The sequence below is a fragment of the Lissotriton vulgaris genome, chromosome 3_1 (assembly GCF_964263255.1).
Source record: "Lissotriton vulgaris chromosome 3_1, aLisVul1.2, whole genome shotgun sequence".
Taxonomy (NCBI): domain Eukaryota; kingdom Metazoa; phylum Chordata; class Amphibia; order Caudata; family Salamandridae; genus Lissotriton; species Lissotriton vulgaris.
Genome location: NC_141689.1, coordinates 448947541 through 448967980, shown reverse-complemented (window position 1 = coordinate 448967980; position 20440 = coordinate 448947541).

Sequence of the window (20440 nt, the reverse complement as noted above, 5' to 3'; positions counted from 1 at the left end):
CCGGAGAAATTCTCCATACGGGATGCTTTCAATCAAGGCCTTGGGATGACTACTTTCTGCGTGCAGTAAGGTGTTACCTGCGGTCTTTTTACGAAATAGCTTCATCGCAAGTTTGCCTGCAGATACCTCCACTGATAGGTCTAAAAACACTGCCCCAGATTTGCTTATGTTCCCCTCTAGGATCAGGTTGAGGTCATTTTTGTTCAAATCCTTGATAAATGACTCTGCGATGTTTTTCGGACCATCCCAGATGATAAATAGGTCATCTATGTACCGCAGCCATATTTTCACATGGCTGCGGTACAGATGGTTGGTCCTGGCCACCTGCTGCTCCCAGCTCGCCATGAAAAGGTTGGCGAAACTGGGAGCAAAACAAGTTCCCATCGCTGTCCCCTGGCATTGGCGATAGTACGTGTCATTGAACACAAAATAGTTGTGTTCAAGACAAAACTGCATCATAGTGATGATCATGTTTGTGTGTTCCAAAAATGAGATGGATCTTCTTTTAAGGAACATGCGGCATGCCTCAATACCATTGTTGTGTCTTATAGACGTGTATAAGCTACACACGTCTAATGTTATAAACAAGTAATTGTCATTCCATGCAAAATCCTTCAATTTGGTAATGAAGTCCCTACTGTCTTTGAGGTAAGATGGGGTCTCTTCCACAAAGGGGCGTAGAAAGTGGTCGATATATCTGGATGTATTCTCCAGCAAGGACCCAATTGAAGAAACAATTGGTCTTCCTGGTGGATGTTTAGAGTCTTTGTGCAGTTTGGGTAACAGGTATAAGACTGCTATCATAGGGTTACGGTTTAGAAGGAACGAGTACTCATTCCATTCAATGAGCCCTTGATCCTTCCAACCTTTTAACATATCAAAATATGTGGCATTCGTTTCCTCAATCTTTTCTATAGATGAGATCTCGTAACAGTCAGCACATCTCAGTTGTCGTATACCTTCAGCAATATAATCCTTCGTATCCATGACCACCACATTCCCCCCTTTATCAGACTGTCTGATTACAATAGATGAATCATCACGCAAAGCTTTTATGGCAATCCGTTCACATTTGGTCAAATTGTCTCCCGACCAATGTTCATGTTTTGCCAAATTTTTAAAGTCAGCAATCATCAAAGATTCAAAAGTATCAATTCCACAAGTAGGTAAAGAGGGATTAAATGTAGATTTCGGTCTGAAAGGGTTTGGACAATTCAAATTCGTATTAAAACCCAAAGACATAGCATTAATCCCTTCATTGGTTGGTGTACCCATTTCTAGACTTTTCAGAGTGATAAGTGCTTCCACTTCAATTATACTTTCATTGGCAGGTTTGGCATTGGGTGGAAAAGATGTAGTATTTTTTACTTTAAGTTTATTCCACTTGTGTAGTCTCAATTTCCGTGTAAATTTAAAAAGGTCTATACGTTCTTGTGAATAGCAGAAATTAGTTGTGGGACAAAAAGAAAGGCCAAATTGGAGTACCTCATGCTCACTCTTAGATAGAGGGCGAGAAGACAAATTTATCACATTCTGTTGATTCATTTTCCTCTTCTTTTCTGGCCCCGTGTCTCCACTCCCATAGGGGCTGTATTTCCTTTTGCCGCCTCCGCCTCGCCTGTCTTTTGGTTGGGCTTGTTGGCGTTTTCTCCTGTATTTCCTCTGCCTTTGCCTCTTCCTCTGAATCCTCTGCCCCTTCCTCGGCCTCGGTCTATTTGCCAATTCGGCTGTTGTTGGTTCTGATTCATACGTTTGAATTCCTCCCGAAAATTTGACGATTTGGTAGGATTCTTTGTCATATTTTCTGTTGATCCTGATGCCTGTTCCTCCACAGACACATCGCTCTCTACCACTTCATCACCGGATTCCCCTTCCATCTGGGTCTTATCAATGTTTGCCTGTACTCCTTTGCGTACCATGTGGTCATACTTTTTACTAAATGTGAATACTCTTCCAGAGCTGTAGTCAATTTGGTCTCTTAGGAATTTGCGTTCCTTTTTGGCTATTATTTCATCTTCATGTTTGCTGATTCTTTTATTGATTTCTCCATCTTTTTGGTAAAGGTTTCTGGTATTTCTTCCTTTGAGATCTCCTCCTTGAGTTCTGCTATTTTTTTGAGCAGTACAAGTCTATCTTTCCATGCATGTTTTATAAGGATAGACAACATCCTGTTAGAACAATCCATAAGATTGTCTGCCCACTCTTCTGCAAGTTCCATATCAGGTTCCTCATACGAGGGTGCTATTAGAATCCGTAAACCCCTTGGTACTCTTTTTTCTTCTTGATATTTCTCCAGGGTTATTGCCTCCCACCATTTGGAGACTTCTTTACGGATTAACTTTTCCAGTTTGTTATAGTTGTTCTGTAAATTCATTGTTGCAGATTGGGGTTCTTTATTGGGTTGTCCTGTAGGTGTTGCTACAAACATTGTTTGTGCCCTGAGCCTCCTGCGGGACTCCATATCATCCTCCATATTGCCGTTTCAATCACTGGGTGAAATACCCTTATGTATGCTGGTTAATCAAAGTAGTATTTGTGATGCTCACGCACTGTTTGTTATGTGAATCAAAGTTATTAACTGGATGCCCGTGTCGCCCGTGTAAAGAAGTCTCCAAATGGTGGGAGGCAATAACCCTGGAGAAATATCAAGAAGAAAAAAGAGTACCAAGGGGTTTACGGATTCTAATAGCACCCTCGTATGAGGAACCTGATATGGAACTTGCAGAAGAGTGGGCAGACAATCTTATGGATTGTTCTAACAGGATGTTGTCTATCCTTATAAAACATGCATGGAAAGATAGACTTGTACTGCTCAAAAAAATAGCAGAACTCAAGGAGGAGATCTCAAAGGAAGAAATACCAGAAACCTTTACCAAAAAGATGGAGGAAATCAATAAAAGAATCAGCAAACATGAAGATGAAATAATAGCCAAAAAGGAACGCAAATTCCTAAGAGACCAAATTGACTACAGCTCTGGAAGAGTATTCACATTTAGTAAAAAGTATGACCACATGGTACGCAAAGGAGTACAGGCAAACATTGATAAGACCCAGATGGAAGCGGAATCCGGTGATGAAGTGGTAGAGAGCGATGTGTCTGTGGAGGAACAGGCATCAGGATCAACAGAAAATATGACAAAGAATCCTACCAAATCGTCAAATTTTTGGGAGGAATTCAAACGTATGAATCAGAACCAACAACAGCCGAATTGGCAAATAGACCGAGGCCGAGGAAGGGGCAGAGGATTCAGAGGAAGAGGCAAAGGCAGAGGAAATCCAGGAGAAAACGCCAACAAGCCCAACCAAAAGACAGGCGAGGCGGAGGCGGCAAAAGGAAATACAGCCCCTATGGGAGTGGAGACACGGGGCCAGAAAAGAAGAGGAAAATGAATCAACAGAATGTGATAAATTTGTCTTCTCGCCCTCTATCTAAGAGTGAGCATGAGGTACTCCAATTTGGCCTTTCTTTTTGTCCCACAACTAATTTCTGCTATTCACAAGAACGTATAGACCTTTTTAAATTTACACGGAAATTGAGACTACACAAGTGGAATAAACTTAAAGTAAAAAATACTACATCTTTTCCACCCAATGCCAAACCTGCCAATGAAAGTATAATTGAAGTGGAAGCACTTATCACTCTGAAAAGTCTAGAAATGGGTACACCAACCAATGAAGGGATTAATGCTATGTCTTTGGGTTTTAATACGAATTTGAATTGTCCAAACCCTTTCAGACCGAAATCTACATTTAATCCCTCTTTACCTACTTGTGGAATTGATACTTTTGAATCTTTGATGATTGCTGACTTAAAAAATTTGGCAAAACATGAACATTGGTCGGGAGACAATCTGACCAAATGTGAACGGATTGCCATAAAAGCTTTGCGTGATGATTCATCTATTGTAATCAGACAGTCTGATAAAGGGGGGAATGTGGTGGTCATGGATACGAAGGATTATATTGCTGAAGGTATACGACAACTGAGATGTGCTGACTGTTACGAGATCTCATCTATAGAAAAGATTGAGGAAACGAATGCCACATATTTTGATATGTTAAAAGGTTGGAAGGATCAAGGGCTCATTGAATGGAATGAGTACTCGTTCCTTCTAAACCGTAACCCTATGATAGCAGTCTTATACCTGTTACCCAAACTGCACAAAGACTCTAAACATCCTCCAGGAAGACCAATTGTTTCTTCAATTGGGTCCTTGCTGGAGAATACATCCAGATATATCGACCACTTTCTACGCCCCTTTGTGGAAGAGACCCCATCTTACCTCAAAGACAGTAGGGACTTCATTACCAAATTGAAGGATTTTGCATGGAATGACAATTACTTGTTTATAACATTAGACGTGTGTAGCTTATACACGTCTATAAGACACAACAATGGTATTGAGGCATGCCGCATGTTCCTTAAAAGAAGATCCATCTCATTTTTGGAACACACAAACATGATCATCACTATGATGCAGTTTTGTCTTGAACACAACTATTTTGTGTTCAATGACACGTACTATCGCCAATGCCAGGGGACAGCGATGGGAACTTGTTTTGCTCCCAGTTTCGCCAACCTTTTCATGGCGAGCTGGGAGCAGCAGGTGGCCAGGACCAACCATCTGTACCGCAGCCATGTGAAAATATGGCTGCGGTACATAGATGACCTATTTATCATCTGGGATGGTCCGAAAAACATCGCAGAGTCATTTATCAAGGATTTGAACAAAAATGACCTCAAGCTGATCCTAGAGGGGAACATAAGCAAATCTGGGGCAGTGTTTTTAGACCTATCAGTGGAGGTATCTGCAGGCAAACTTGCGATGAAGCTATTTCGTAAAAAGACCGCAGGTAACACCTTACTGCACGCAGAAAGTAGTCATCCCAAGGCCTTGATTGAAAGCATCCCGTATGGAGAATTTCTCCGGGCTCGGAGGAATTGTAGCAGGGATTGTGATTTTATCAAAGAAGGCGAATGTATGAAAAAACGATTCATAGAAAGAGGCTATAAGCAAGAAATCATAGATTGTGCCTTTGAAAAAGCTAGCAAGATCACTCATCTGTCCCTTTTGACCCCAGAACAGAAAAAGACTAATGGGGAAAGTGAAACGATCAGATTCATTTCCACATTTCATTCTAAATCATGGAGGGTACATAAAAGTCTTAACAAACATTGGAAAGTCCTTATGACTGAACCTACCCTCAATGATATCCTCAAAGAAAGGCCCAGTAGCACCTATCGGAGATCAGACACTCTCAGGAGTAAGGTAAGCCGTAATGAGATAAGCATGGTCAAACCGAATACCTCCAAGATCCAAGGTTTCTATACCTGCATGAAATGCAAAGCATGCAAGTATAGTTCGAACGTCAAAAAGGTATATTTTCCTGTAGAGGGAAAAGAAAGAGCCATTGAAAAGCACCTTACATGCCTGTCAGAATACTGTGTTTACGTTCTCACATGCCCCTGCAACAAAAAGTATGTAGGTAGCACCATGTTTCCTGCGAAGACTCGGATCCTGCAACACATGAGGGCAATTCAAAATAAAGAACAGAATTCCCCCGTTGCTCGACACTTCGAGGAATTACATGGAGGAAACCGTAACCTCCTAAAATTCTTTGTGATAGACAAATTACCACAAATGAAAAGAGGGGGGGATAAGATTCGAAAATTAAGACAACTGGAGAACAGGTACATTATTGATTTAGACTGTTTGATTCCGGGGGGCCTGAATTCGGAGGAAGAAATGGTCTGGCACCTAGGAGAGTGAAGGAATCTTAATCAGTATGGTATAATTCTGGGGAGCTCGACTATTCTTGGTTCTCAAAAATTTCTGAGCATTGATTTGACTAAACAACCATGAAGACTAACAATGTTTGTTCCAAATGTCCTGCATATATAACATCATTTTAACTGTTTTTAATCACTGATATCACCGGAGCACAATTTGTGTACCAAGTTTGTCTGAACATAGCTTGAGTAGTATCATTGTTGACTTAATATGTGATGATGCTGACTGGCTGTATTTTTTGTTTTCTTTCGCTGTTGTACAGGACTGAGAAGATTTGTCACCTGAAGTGAATAGAGGTTGAAATTCCCACTGGGGAAGAAAGGATGAGAAATCTGTGATGAGTGTAGTAAGGTTCTGAGCCACTCACCCTGAAATATATTTTCTATATGATTATTCTGATTTTGAATATTTGGACAATTTGTAAATTAGCCACTTGGCACAGAATCAAGCATTTCTAACCCTATCTGATGGTTTTTATCAATAATTAACCAGACAGGATCTATGTACCTTTGTTTATTCAGTCCACTTGGACAATCAAGAGGAGAAAAACACAACAGCTTATGGAAAGGGTGACTTAACCCATGATGATCAATTGTTGACATTTTATATATCACGAATATCCACTTGGACAATTATTATGTAATTACAGCAAAACCAATCAGAGCATGTCAGTATATGTATCCACTTTACAGTGGCAGTCGACAATGTTACTATATTGAAGGTCACTGATACATTACGTAGGGCCGTCGTAATTAAGCCACTGGGCTTATATGTGGATGTATACATACAGCATATGAACTTTAGAATGTGCCATAATTCTTTGAGTAACAGTGATTGATAACTGTGTATAATGATATTATTTACTTTGGCACACTGTTATTTTACCATGCTAAGATGGCCACCACAGTGATCATCAACTATGTCCTTCGTCTATGTTCATGATCGAGTCATTGACCACATGTGCACTTTGGGTAAACTTTATTTAATTGTTTGTTTTCATACACGAGTTACCCGTGAGCAAGGCGAGAGTCATCGCCGAAACGCGTTGGGTTTTTGTTCCATACTTGCCGTGTATTGTATGCTGGAACTGCGAATGGAGAATTAAATCTTTTGAGCACACGCACGTTTTCATGGTTTCCTTGAACTAACTGGCTTGGAGTGCATTCGCACAGCGGTTGCTGTGCTTGGTGGACAATAATATATACAGGGCGACCTCCGCCCCTGGATTGCACCGCAGTTCTTAAGGTCCCGGTGTAAACGGAGGAAGTGGGTCGACATATATATATATATATACTCACAGCCGGACAATCACATGGGTAATGTAGGGTCACAAGTTCATGGCGCTATGTTCAAGTGGTAGCCTGCAATTCTGCCAGTTCCAGTATATGTTCATGTGCAGGAGACCCACGTTATGCATGTCTAACAAGTATTCTTCATGATCATGACATGTTGCTACACTCTGTTTGAATCAAGCCCCTCCATTGGTTCCCAGGTGTCCCTTTGACTGTTCATTGGCTGTCCCCACTGCCATACAAGAGTGATTTAGTTTAGCTCCCTATTGCAATTTATAGCACAATACAGTAATACTGGCTATATAACACCTATGAAAAGAAAGGAATGCAAACATGGGATTTCAAAGTCTTGCACAAGCCATGTCCATATTTAAGCCATGCCAATAACAAGTGCCCTCGCTTGTTATCAAGGACTAGCTCACCCGTCGTGCGTTGCTGCGATCTCAGAAGAAAGGAAATTTAAGGAAACTTGTTATGATAACATTCAATTTACATTGTGTCATTTGTATTGAAACCTAGCTTACCCGTTGTGCGTTGCTGCAATCTCAGAAGAAAGGAAATTTAAGGAAACTTCTTATGATAACATTCAATTCACATTGTGTCATTTTTATTGAAACTTATTCATTTTAATATGGAAAACATTTTAAAGTGTTGTTTTAATTCTGTTTATTTATTGAAGTGCTTGTAGATACACAGTATCTTTTGTTTTTCCGTGTGGTGCATACACGAATAAATCAGAAGGTATTCCGATGCGTAAGCTAGCCACATACAGTTGTCCATGTGAGAAGCACGGATTCTCCAAATCTAGTCCACACACTTGCAGCGATTGTCCTTGTGCTTTGTTGATGGTCATTGCAAAAGCGAGTCTCACCGGAAACTGTAAACGTTCAGTAGTGGAAAGAATTTTAGGGCCTTGGGAGCCCGGGGGGCCGATATTCAACACATTTTTATTTTTTATTTTTGCCAGAACCTTCGCGGGAGTGTACTCAACAACTTCCCAAAGTTTCATGCCAATCGGATGTATGGTGTAGTAGTGCATAAAGGACAAACAGACAGACATACTTTCTTTTTTATATATATAGACTAGCTTACCCGTCGCGCGTTGCTGCGATCTCAGAACAAAGGAAATTTAAGGAAACTTGTTCCATGTACTAAGCAAAAGGGAACTTGTTTATTTCTTAAATTTCTATTGTAATGAAATCACTAAAGAATCACGTGTAGAATTAGGCTACTTCGCCGTGTTTTGTAATAATACATTGAAAGTGTTTTTTAGGTATGTATGTTTTTTATCCTTTACTTCCTTGATGGATGTTCAGAAAAGTCTGCAGGATTGAATCAATGTGGCTGCATTGCATAAAATTATAGAAATGTTTTGTGTAGTTTGGCCAAACAACACTCAGACATTATTAGAGGTTAAAAATGCAACGCAAAGCACCATAACTATACAATCACTACAGATGACTCTGTCACATATATATTTGAACGGCGAATAGAATGCTTATGATCTCATCCTTGATGTAGTAGCAGACTGCACAAATGATATAAACGGTCTGACAAATGATGTATTACCGTACCATTAACAATATGAATGCACATATAAGGATAGAGTGTAATTGTGTATGTCCGCTAAAGAAGTGGGGTGAAATTCTGTTATTTATTGTTTGAATATTGTAGTGTCATAAACTTTGCATTTTTTGTACGAGTTACCATATGCTTGCAAGTGTGATAGCTATAGCTTGCTGAGTTTACCATAATTAGGAAATTTCTGTTTGGTTTTGGTTTTATTTCATGACATGCACTTTGATGTAGTGGATGTAGCATTTATTTGAAGGGGTGCATTATAATTAGGGCTCCCGGTTTTATGGTATTTATTTTTTCAACATTTCCGTCTGTATTTATCCATTTTTATTTTCTGGCTATTTTATATGTATTTATCCTTATTTATTTTGTGTTTTGCGTATGAAGGAAGATAAAAAACTGTACATTTCCATATTTATTTAACTGATAGAGGTTCACTCATAATTTGATGTTAGCCGTGTTTTAGCGATTTAAGCTGTCAAATATTACATACCAATACATCCACTGGTAAATACTAGCATTATACCATGAATATGTGTTGACATATGCCATTATTTACAGAAATGTCATCCTGTTTTTGAATTTCCCATGCTCTCCATATTCTCAGGTGCTAGCCAACAATTCATTAAAGACAGCATGGAGAATCACTTAAAAAGAGCACAATTTTCTATATTTATCCTCTTTTAAATATAAATGCAGACAGAAAACACATTGTTTTCTGTCTGTATTTATCTGTAAAAATCCATAAAAACGGAAAACAGGGAGCCTTAATAATAATCACATGTGTGGAGCGCATCCGCATATAATCCTTTGTTGTATTAACGTGAAGTGTTAGAATTCCGAAAAGTATTAACTCGAAACGTGATGAGCTTAGGTCATAAAAAAGTAACATGGAGAATTAACTTAGGAAGTGAATGTAACTAGCAAAAAACATTAACGTGAAGAACCCATAAAGTGAACTGACAATTATTCCTGTACTAAATGTATTTATTTAGCTGTGTCCTTTTAAATGTAGGCAAATGCATTAATTGAATGTGCCTTATTTCCTATGAAATTCGTAAAAGTTTCTGTGATGTTTTCTTAAGTTAGTTGAACTTTGTAGAGCTGAAACGCAGTTCTCTGAATCTCTCACTTTAGAATTATCAGTGTGATTTTCATGTGTGCTGTGGAATTTGTTCTTTCTCACATTTTGTGTTGTTGGTGAAAGAAGCGTTCGTGCTACCTAGAATAATGTCTTTGTATTACACTCAGGCAAGGAGAGAAGAAGATACAATCATGTTGCTTGAATCGATAAAGGAAGGTTGTTGAGCTTCACACAGGAGAAGGCCAGGAAACCAAGGACACATTGTTGCAAGAGAAGAACACCATTGTCCCATGGAAAACTACCTTTCGGATTGTACCCAGGGGGCGATGGCACGACATGAAATTAATCTTGGGAAAAATACCTGCAAAAAAGTGCTCTTGGGAGTAGGGAAAGTGCCCACTTCTTCTTCTGCCTTCAGAGAGAGAGAGCATCTTAGAGCAAGCTCTCTCTGGGTAGCTTTAAGCTACATGACCCAGTGATGGTGGAGAGACATTTTAGGAAGACTTCACATGCTGACACCTTTTATTCATTTCCAGGGGATGCTTAAATAGGGATGTTGTGTTAGGGTAGGGGTAGACTAAGGCTTTTATTCATCAGCCGGCGATGCAGGGAAACTTGGACACATACTTTCTGATTCTCTACATTCTGCTTCTTGAGTTAATTGTATTGTTTATGCTACATTGTCTAAATTGGATACACAGATTTGGCTTTACGTTAAATCCGATGTCTTTCTACACTCTCATTTTGAGGTGTCTTTATGTCCAGATGTTTTTGGCTTTGTAATGAATTAACTAACTTTTCCTAGGTGTCTGTGGTTACTATGTGTTGAAAAGGATTCTTGTTTAATTGATTGCCAAAATAACCCATTTTCTCTCCTCTACGCTTTCATGCTACTAAAAAGAACCCTTGGATTGTGTCTTTAGAATGGATCCAGAACTTATGGGACCGGCCCTTTCAATGTTAACTGTGTTTTAAAATTTATTCCAGGGTCTGAAAGATACATTAAGTAGTATGACCTAAACTAATTATAATTTCTCCTTAACTGTGGTTTAAGTATGTTTTTTAAATGATATAGGACATCCAAATTCTATAAAAAACAACCTGCTCTGTAGGCGGCCATACCACAGTACAAGGCCTTTGACTGGGTACTTCCTAAATTGGCTGCAGGGCTTGACCTTCAGTCTGGACCTTCACCCTGTTCTTTTCAATTGGCAAACTCTCACAGTGCATGGTCTTTGCTCTGTGTCGCATGGGTTATCCATGTAGCCCGAGCTTTGTTTGGGCTCTTTACCCAGCCCTCTGAATATAGCCGATCCCTGCTATGTAGGATCTATGGCCATGTGAAGAACGTGTTAGCCGCAGAGTACAGCCAAATGTGCCTAACCTTGTAGACAGTAGTTTTGGACAACAGAGGCAACCCTGACAAACCTGAATCAGGGGAAAACACTAGAATCCTAACAGAGATTCAAGTCGACAATACATGCATCAAAAAACAAATGTAGATTAAACTACAAAGAAATGTTTCAGTTTAGAATATCAGTGAAAAGAAAAGCAGTAAGAGAGGAAAAATAAAAAGGAGATCATCAGAAAACCTATGTACAACAAAAGCAATTATGAATTCATACAAAATGTATTAGTACATTTCTTTAAAAACTTAAACACATAAAACAACAGCGCCCAACACAGTACACAAACAATGAAAATAATCAACAATACCATGTGTAATCAAAAAAGTGGCTGTGTGAAGTGTTAATACATAGATAGGGAGTTCAGAACAAAACTGAAACAACACAAAAACATGCATCCTTCATTAATTGCGGCCACATATATCGTTGACGACGTTTTGACTGTCGTAATCATTCACAGTCATCATCAGGACAGAGAAATAGCTATCTGAGTGTCCAGAACAGTTAGATATAATATTTATTTCATATGAGAAAGAGGATCCAACCCGAATTGCTGAAATAAATTGGTAGCCCTCAAGAAATTGGCTGAAGAAAAATTATTGGAGAGCAAAATAACGAAGATGTCATCCATCGTTATGAATCAAACACAGAATGAATAAGCCCACACAGAATGATTGAAGAACCCAACTATAAATTCAAGGGATTGCAAAGAGCCGATCTAATTGGTATTGAGCAAATCCAGAAGGCAATTATCGTCTTGAAATTTTTTGACCATTAGGTTATAACTGAGTAACGCGTTCAGTTCATTAGTCACCAGTCACGAAAGGTCATGTTGAACATGTGCAAACATTTAATACATGTCCACTGGGCTCTAAAGTTACGCTTCAATTCCCAAAAGTTGGAAAGGAATTGGATTGGCTCTTTGCAATCCCTTGAATTTATGGTAATTTTCCTCGATCCTTCTGTGTGGGTTTATTCATTCTGTGTTCCATTAATAACGATGGAATGACATCTTTGTTATTTTGCTCTCCAATTTTTCTTTTGGGACAGTTTTTGAAAATGTGAGAAGGGAAAAGACACTAGAGACATTAGTCTGGAATGGTGCTAACCCCAGACTAGGATCATTTCTAAACCACTGCTTAGATATCTATCACTCAGACATTAGTCCCAGCTTACCAGGATTCAGGCCAGAAGCTAAATGACCAAGGAGAGCATCTAGGATTTCCAGAATGTAGTGAATAACAGCTGTTTCAGCAGGATGGATAGAGAGGTTACTATAATAGCTGATATCAGCGTCACAGAAGTGCTGTTGAGATGGAGAGCAGCAGTATTAATCTGTAAAAGGGAGCAATCAGTGGCGTGGGGTGGTCTGCCCCAGGTGGCACGAGTTTTGTGGCTGGCAGATACCCCACTCCGCTTTTACCTGTGGCTGTTGTCAGGTGGCAAACGAAGGGACCGCCACTGGTGTCAAGAGGTGTAGCTACGCCACTGGGAGCAATGGAACATAGCAGGCACAGCAGGGCAAACTGAAAGCAGAGGATAAAAAGCATTGGAATAGCCAATAGGTCTCACCTTTGGGACCTTATAAGCGTTTAGTCAGAGATATTGGCAATGCTTTTAAGGTATGTTGTAGAGCAATGTAGCTGCTGTGTTCAGTACTGTAGAGGGTTTGTGTAAGTTGTGCTTAGTGTAGTGACGTAAGGGCAGTGACATGGTGTGGAATTTAGTGGTGAGTTATGATATGATGTGTGTTGGTGGGATGTATGTGTGTAGTGTGTTTTGCTGGTGTGTATGTTGGTGGTATATGTCCTGGTGGGCTGTGGCAGCTGACTTCTACTGACATCACGTTCTACTTACGAGCTAACAATGGACCTATAAGATGAACCGGGCTGTCACCCACTCATTTGAAGGAGATTCATTTGACTGTAAACTTTTTTGCTGGTGTCCTGTAATCTCTTGTCAACTTCTCAATAAAGTCGTTTAAAAAAAAGGGGAGGGGCCGCTTTTCGATCACTGACATTTCAGTGCCACGTCAGGCATAGTAAGCGCTATGAAAATCTACAATAAAGCTGTGTTTTGGCTTTCAAAAGTCTTTATCCTGAATCAGAATGCACTTGCATGTATTTATTTGTTTTTGCAGTTTTCATATAGCGCTAACTCTTCCTGACGGTATCTGAGTGGTTTACATAGGTCACACATGATCACGTTCATTTTTTCGGAGGAAGACTGGCACTAGGAAATCAAGTGATGTGCTCAGGATCACAGGATGTTGAGTTGCAGCTGAGACTCAGGCCGTGTTCCTCTATTTTGAAGTCCACAGCTCAGGCCATTACACTACAATCTCTATTCAATGAATATTGGGTACAACCCCTAGCATGCCCCTGAAGGCACAGTAAACATGCATTACAAGAAGTCCACATGCTCTACGCAGCACGCTGTGCTTTCGCTTTTGCTTGTTTCTCTCAGATCTTCACTATGGAGCTACAGGGCTCAAATTGCTGGCACACATTATTTACGAACACAGCTGTATGTATGAGCCAACAATGGACCTATAAGATGCACTGGACTGTCACCCACTCGTTTTGATGAGATTCACTTTATTGTAAACATTTTGCTGGTGTCTTGTAATCTCTTGTCAACTTCTCAATAAAGTTGTTAAAAAAAGGGGGGACACTTTTCGATCACTGACATTTCAGCACCTTGTCAGGGGCAGTAAGCGCTATGAAAATCTACAATAAAGCTGTGTTTTGGCTTCCAAAAGTCTTTATCCTGAATCCGAATGCACTTGCATGTATTTATTTGTTTTTGCAGTTTTTATATAGCGCTAACTCTACCTGATGGTATCTGAATGGTTTACATAAGTTCCAGTTCCATTACACACTGTCACGTTCATTTTTTCGAAGGAAGACCGGCACGGGGAAATTGAGTGATTTACCCAGGATTACAGGATGTTGAGCTGAAACTGAGACTCAGACCACGCTACAAATAACAAACAAAGAAGAGTGGGGGGGGGTGCAAACATGGAGCACAGACTGCTTATAAAAGCAAGCAGCTCAAAAGGAGTGGTGTGGCGGCCACAGGAATGCAGCTGCTGCCCTGCGCACCGCTGCTCACTCCCGCGAGCAAAACACAGTGGTAGTTAACATTTCAAAAACAGGTAGGACATGCACCTGCCTTTAGCCATTTGCGTGCTTTCATTAGTGAAAGACACACGCAAAAGCAAATCCGATGTGTGGGAGGAGTCAGACCCACACGGAGAAGTTTTAAGTAATTACAAGAAGCCTCCCATAGAGTAGCGCATGCGCCCTGCGCTAGGCTCGACCTAAAAAGCAGAGGGTTCAGGAGCAGGTAAGAAGGGTAAAAATTTAAAAAAAGTGAGAGATTGCAAATGCTGAGTGACAAACCGATGGATGCAAATTAAGTCAAAACCATTGAGAGCTGTTACCATGCAGCGAGCCTTTAATATATATAGCGCACAAAATGCAGTTATATCAAAACCCATATTTCACAGAGACCCTCTAAATATGGAAAATATTTCATGAGTCCTTGTGAAATAAGGTTTTCATCATCATATTGACAGTCTCCAGACCACCATATGGAGCTTTACTATTGTCTTGGCCATTAAGATTATGCAGCAATGGATGATCAATGTATGCAGCAGAGTTATTTAAATTATGCACGAAGAAGAGGCAATTTATTCAGCACGATTTCTGACAGTATTATTTTGATACATTTCTGCAAGAAATGTCATTTTTTTTTTAAATCTGCAAATTGTGGTAAATTATTAGGCAATCCACGATCATGTTATGATTGTCACAACCACATAATTTCAAAGGATATGACCGTTACTCATTGTTGTATTAACAATCTGATTATGAAAGGCCAACAGAACCTAAATATTCTAATTCCAATCTGTGCCCAATGTCAGTTGTATTTTGAATAGAACAGCTTCAACAATCTCTCCCATCTACATACAGAATGTTTTTTAACAAAGCAAATTCTATTCTACATTCTAAAATGCATAATATGTTCTCTTCTTTTTATGGCAGATAACCAAATAGTGTAGTCCAGTATTTCACCTAAAACTTCTAATAAACATATACCTGTTTGAAAAAACATACTTTTTCAAGATAACTTCATTTCGGCCTTGAGGTTTATAATATCACTAGAACGCCTTATGGGCAATATTGGATTACATTAAACCAATGCCCATTATGTATTAATCCCATCTTTCTTTCTTTCTGTTTCTCGCTGTTTGACAGGACGAGGAAACATAAAAAAGGTGTTTTTTTTAAATGCCTTTATCCCTGCCCTGCTTGGACTGAGCCACGCCAAGAGGGCAAATGCCAGCCTGTGACCTGCTCCCAGGATATTTGGGTGAATTCAAAGAAAGTCGCAAATTTGCTACAAAACAAAGGTGGGGGGTAACCTTAGTGGAGCAATTATCCAACTTTCACTGTGGGTCTGGCACACTGTGAAGAAGGGTGCCAAACCTCCACGTGGTGTGGTGTTACAGAAAATGGGATACACACACAATGAAATGTTGGGAAATGTTGATGTTCATGTCGGGTTCAATATTTTCAGTTTTAAAGTCAGTTTGACAAGCACGTTAGCAAGACGCTATTGTTGGTCAGAAACACCTAGTGGGTGGGATCCCTTCACCCCTCTTTCCCAGAGTTCAAATACCACTGGGCTGGCACTGGGTGGAAAGGGGGGGTCAAACTTTCTCTCCGATGCAGGGAAGGCGCAGACGCTGTTGGTAAAAGCCCCCAGTTGCTCGTCCTCTGTAGTAAATATGATGAGAAAGGGTATGACCAGAGTTTGAACTTATTCTGCCAAAGAGAGAACATGTCTTTGGCAATTAAGCTGCAAGTCTTCATTAGGAGCGACTTGCGCCTGCAGTGTTCACATCTAATCCAATGAAGGCTGTCGGTGGAAAGATGGGGGACAAGTGCCACATGAGCACTAGTTTTATGGGCACATTGACTGGCTCGTGTATTATTTAGCGAGTACAGTAACCTCCGGGTACACGCACACACATTCAGCAAATTCATCCATTCTGGGCGCCGAACTGTCTCCGGGGTGCATTTGTGAATTAACCATTAACGCGCAGGGAAGGTTTTAAAACTATTCTGTGCAAACAAATATAATGTTGCATATTAAGGTCCTTTGTCACGATGAGACAGAAGGTTATTATTCCTTGAGATCAAATTGTGTAGGAACATTTTAGTTTCGATTGTTCAGCATTTTCACTGTAGAACAGATGAACAGTTTGTCCTGCAAGAGAGGGCTTGGGGACTGTAAAATATGAAGGAACAGCGTGGCTCTGCTCAGAGAAAGACATTATAAAATGATCTTGTTAGGTCCGGCACCCTATGCTATGAAGACAGGTCTGAGAGCTGAGAGCAGGACCCAATCACCTGCTCTACAGAAAAGGCTTGGAAACAGAACTGTTACAGGAGCTCAAAAATCGACTTTCAAGCAGCGTGATTAGCAATTGAAAGATGTCCCGAAGTTTAATCTGCCCGCAGGTCTCCTACAGAGCCTACTTCCTCACAGGCTGTCGCACCCATATCATGCTACTGGAAATGGCTTTATAAAGTAAGTGGGCGGTGGCTTAAGCTCTGGTGATCGACTGGGAGCAGACAGAGAAAGGAAGGTGCAACGAGTGAGTAGGAGATGAGAAACATACATTTGGGCTGCCATGAAGGGCTGCTGAAGCTGCCTTTTTGAGGTCTGACCTAGAGCTGTCTAGTTAGCCTCATTTATTAAAACAATAAAAAATAGAATACATACATGTTTAAGTCCATCGATTTTGGGTCCTTCGTGGAACGTTTAGCAGTAATCACTCAAGTGGGGGCCAAAAAAAGGGGGATTTCCCAAAAAATATACACAACTTTTATACCTTTAGGAATTTTTGCTTCTTAGTACAGAAAAAATGGCTGAGTGGAATTGCACCAACTTGGTACTAAGTTAAAACTCTCTCAGAAAGTGTTTTTCTTTATTTGTCGTAAATCCGTTCAGCAGTATTGAAGGTGTTCTAATTGTGTATGAAGGGGTTAAGCTCCGGAAAAGGTTAGTGATATCTGGCCCGCTGGGGTCCTCATATGCCCTGATTGGCCAACTTAAATGGGTTTGGTCAATCCTGATTGCCTGGTCACAAAATGAACAGGAGCAACAACAGCGCTAACATCTGAAGGTGGGACTTGCTATGGGATCCTGCGTATGTTGCAAATAATTTCACCTGGCTTCCAATCCAGTTTATAAAACCATAACTCAAGTCCTTATCATTGAGCCGGGTTGACTATGGCAATTCCTTTTATGCAAGTATAGGCATTACCTATTAGCTCAGCTTCAAACTATGCAAAACAACACACCTCGCTTGGTGTATAATCTCCAGTTCAGATCGCCGTTGATTGCTATGCGCTGGATTTTTAGCATATGCAAAGGACCCTCCAGCTGTCTTTCTTTTTTACAGACCAACTTGAGCCTTAAGATCTGCAAGTCAACACCTAGCACTAACTCTTTGAATCCATCGTGCCAGAGCAAGGTACCACTCCTTTTGTTATCTGGCAGTACCCCATTGGATATCTCTTCATTTAAATGTTCAGATTGCTTCTAGCTCCTCCTTGTTTTGGAAGCAACTGAAAACAAGCTTGCTCTCTTTTACTCCTTCTCCAGATCCCTCTTAAGGAATCTTGCTTGATGCATTGCCACTTGTCTGTGCCAAGATACGTTTTTGGGGCTGAGTTGTCGCAATACAAGTACAACTAACATAACATAACATTTTGTATTTAAGACAAACTTATGGCACGTCTGAACACCATCATGATGGAATTAAAGCTGTAAAACTGAAAGCGTTTCCTTTAAAAATTCATGGAATGAGGAAATTAATTTTGTCCTAAAAATTATGGTTAGTTCTATAGAAAGATAAAATGACGACGTTTTCTATACATTTTCCAATATCTTCCTAAACAACGTTAGTCTTATGGTTAATATTTCAGTGTTTTACTGCATCTTCACCACAGTGTTATTTTAATCAACTAGTGTGCTGAAATTCTGTATTTATCACAAAGTATGGCATACCTGAGTGTCACCTTCATGGAATCAAAGCTGTAAAATGAAAGCATTTTTTACAGAGTATACCACAGTGAATGAACACAATTAGGGGTTTCTTTTTGCCATTTACATTATGGTAAGGGCTCTAGAAAGTTACAGTAAGGACACATTTTCAATGAGTTCTCAGTTATCTTCATTCACGTCTATAAAACATTCTTAAATGCAGAGTGGAAATGTACTTCCAACACCAGCAACGGTGTCTGTCAGCTAACACCATAGTGGTCAACCGCAGATTCACTACAGAGGCCTTATGAACAAGTGGAGCACTAACATAATGGGGCAGAATTACAATAACTGGTGCATCCCTGCATATCAGCAGGGATGCGCCAGTTATTGTGCGTCACGGCAGACACCTCCTGCGCCACCATGGATGCGCTGCATTTACAATGCGGCGCACCATGGGGCAAGAATAGACAGATGTGTGACGCATCTACTGCTGTGAAGGTGACGCATTGCTGGAGTTGCGTCGCAAGCGCAACGCAGCTCCAGCAAGGCTCGGGTGCTCCTATTCCTAACATGCTGCGTCAGTCCTTATGTCTGCTCTGTTCCGGCGAAGGGTTTTGACGCAGCAAGGCCGTAAAAGTGACTGAGTGAAATCTTGTAGATTTTACTCAGCCACTTTTAGGAGGTGTTCCTGCGCCGGAACGACCCCCTGGCGCCAGAACGCCCACATGTGGCGCAGGGCTTTACAACGTGACGCATCTCCCTAGATGCGTCACACTGTAAATACCCCACAGCATGGCGCTGGCGTTGCGCCGCCTCTGCGTCACAAAAGTGACGCAACGGTGGCGCAAATGTGGCATACGGGGCATGGAAATCTGCCCCTGTGTATTCAAGACAAAAGTCGGGTATTCCTGAACTCCATTTTGATGGAATAGGAGCTGTTGAAGCCTTTCCTGAGGAGCAGTAAATGAGCATTGAAATATTAACGCAGGTGTAAAACCAACACATTAAAAATGCGAGAAGAGTTGTTGGCTTTTAGTAATTTAAGGTATAATGTATTCTTAAAGAGGCTAAGTGTTGTTAAAGCGAGAGACATTTGCATAAGCACAGCATCGCCTTTCCACATCTGTTTACTCACCCTATCCATCTTCTCAGTCACTTAACAACCCCTTAATTTTAAAAATAGTAACATTTTGGTAACCTAACTTTGTGCACAGTGGGGGTTGGCTGCCCACACAGTCTTGGGCACTGGTCCAAATTAGAATATGATCAACCCCCCAGATATTCACTAAAAAATAAAACATTACTGTGACATTATAGTTAGGTATTAAGACTATAAGTTAAGTTAAAATACCCCTGGAAATTAACTGAAAAAAACAAATGTTAAAGAGCTGATATAGGAGTTGAAATGAGACAATAACTAAGATAAACAATAAATACATAAATATAATCCTCCAGTTATAGATTAGTCAACATGGTCTGCCTATAGTAAGGTATAAAGAAGAGTAAAAGAGTTTATTTAACTCTAGAAAAATAATACAACTATTTTTATGTTAAATAATAATATAAATTAATTTTATATATTTATTTTAAATGTGAAACAAACTAAGAAAATGCTACAGCACTATTAATTTTATTTTTAATTCATTTTTGGATCCATTTACATTTATTTACTAAAGTAAAAACTACAACTTACTGCCTGACAAGAAATGCTGATCAGAAAACACAAGAAAGGGTTGTTTGTTTCAGTATTATAGAGGCATATGTAATTACCTACAATATGTTTCTACAGACCACTCCATAAGAAGAATCTGCAATGTAAGACCTATTCTTACCTCTAGCACAGATATAGCCAGGACTTTGACATTCACAGGATCCTGTTTACCCTGACAAAGGCCCAAGATCTGTTAGAGCTAAAGATATGGGCTGAAACATGTTGCTAGGAAGGAAGACCGAGACATGATATCTCTAGACACATCCAATTTGCTTTTTATTGCTGCCCAGTGTACCATTTGAATAAAAAGATATATTTTGGGGTTATTCAGAAGTAGATTTAATGCATTATCTCGATCGCTTATTTATCCAATAAAGATTATTGGAATCTCCCTCATCTTGAGGTTGAGACCAACGTAATGGTAATATCCAACTAAGGTGGGACGGAATCGCCTATGATGAAGCATGCTTCAATAATATGGGTGAGGCGTTCCCATCAATTTTTTTCAAATG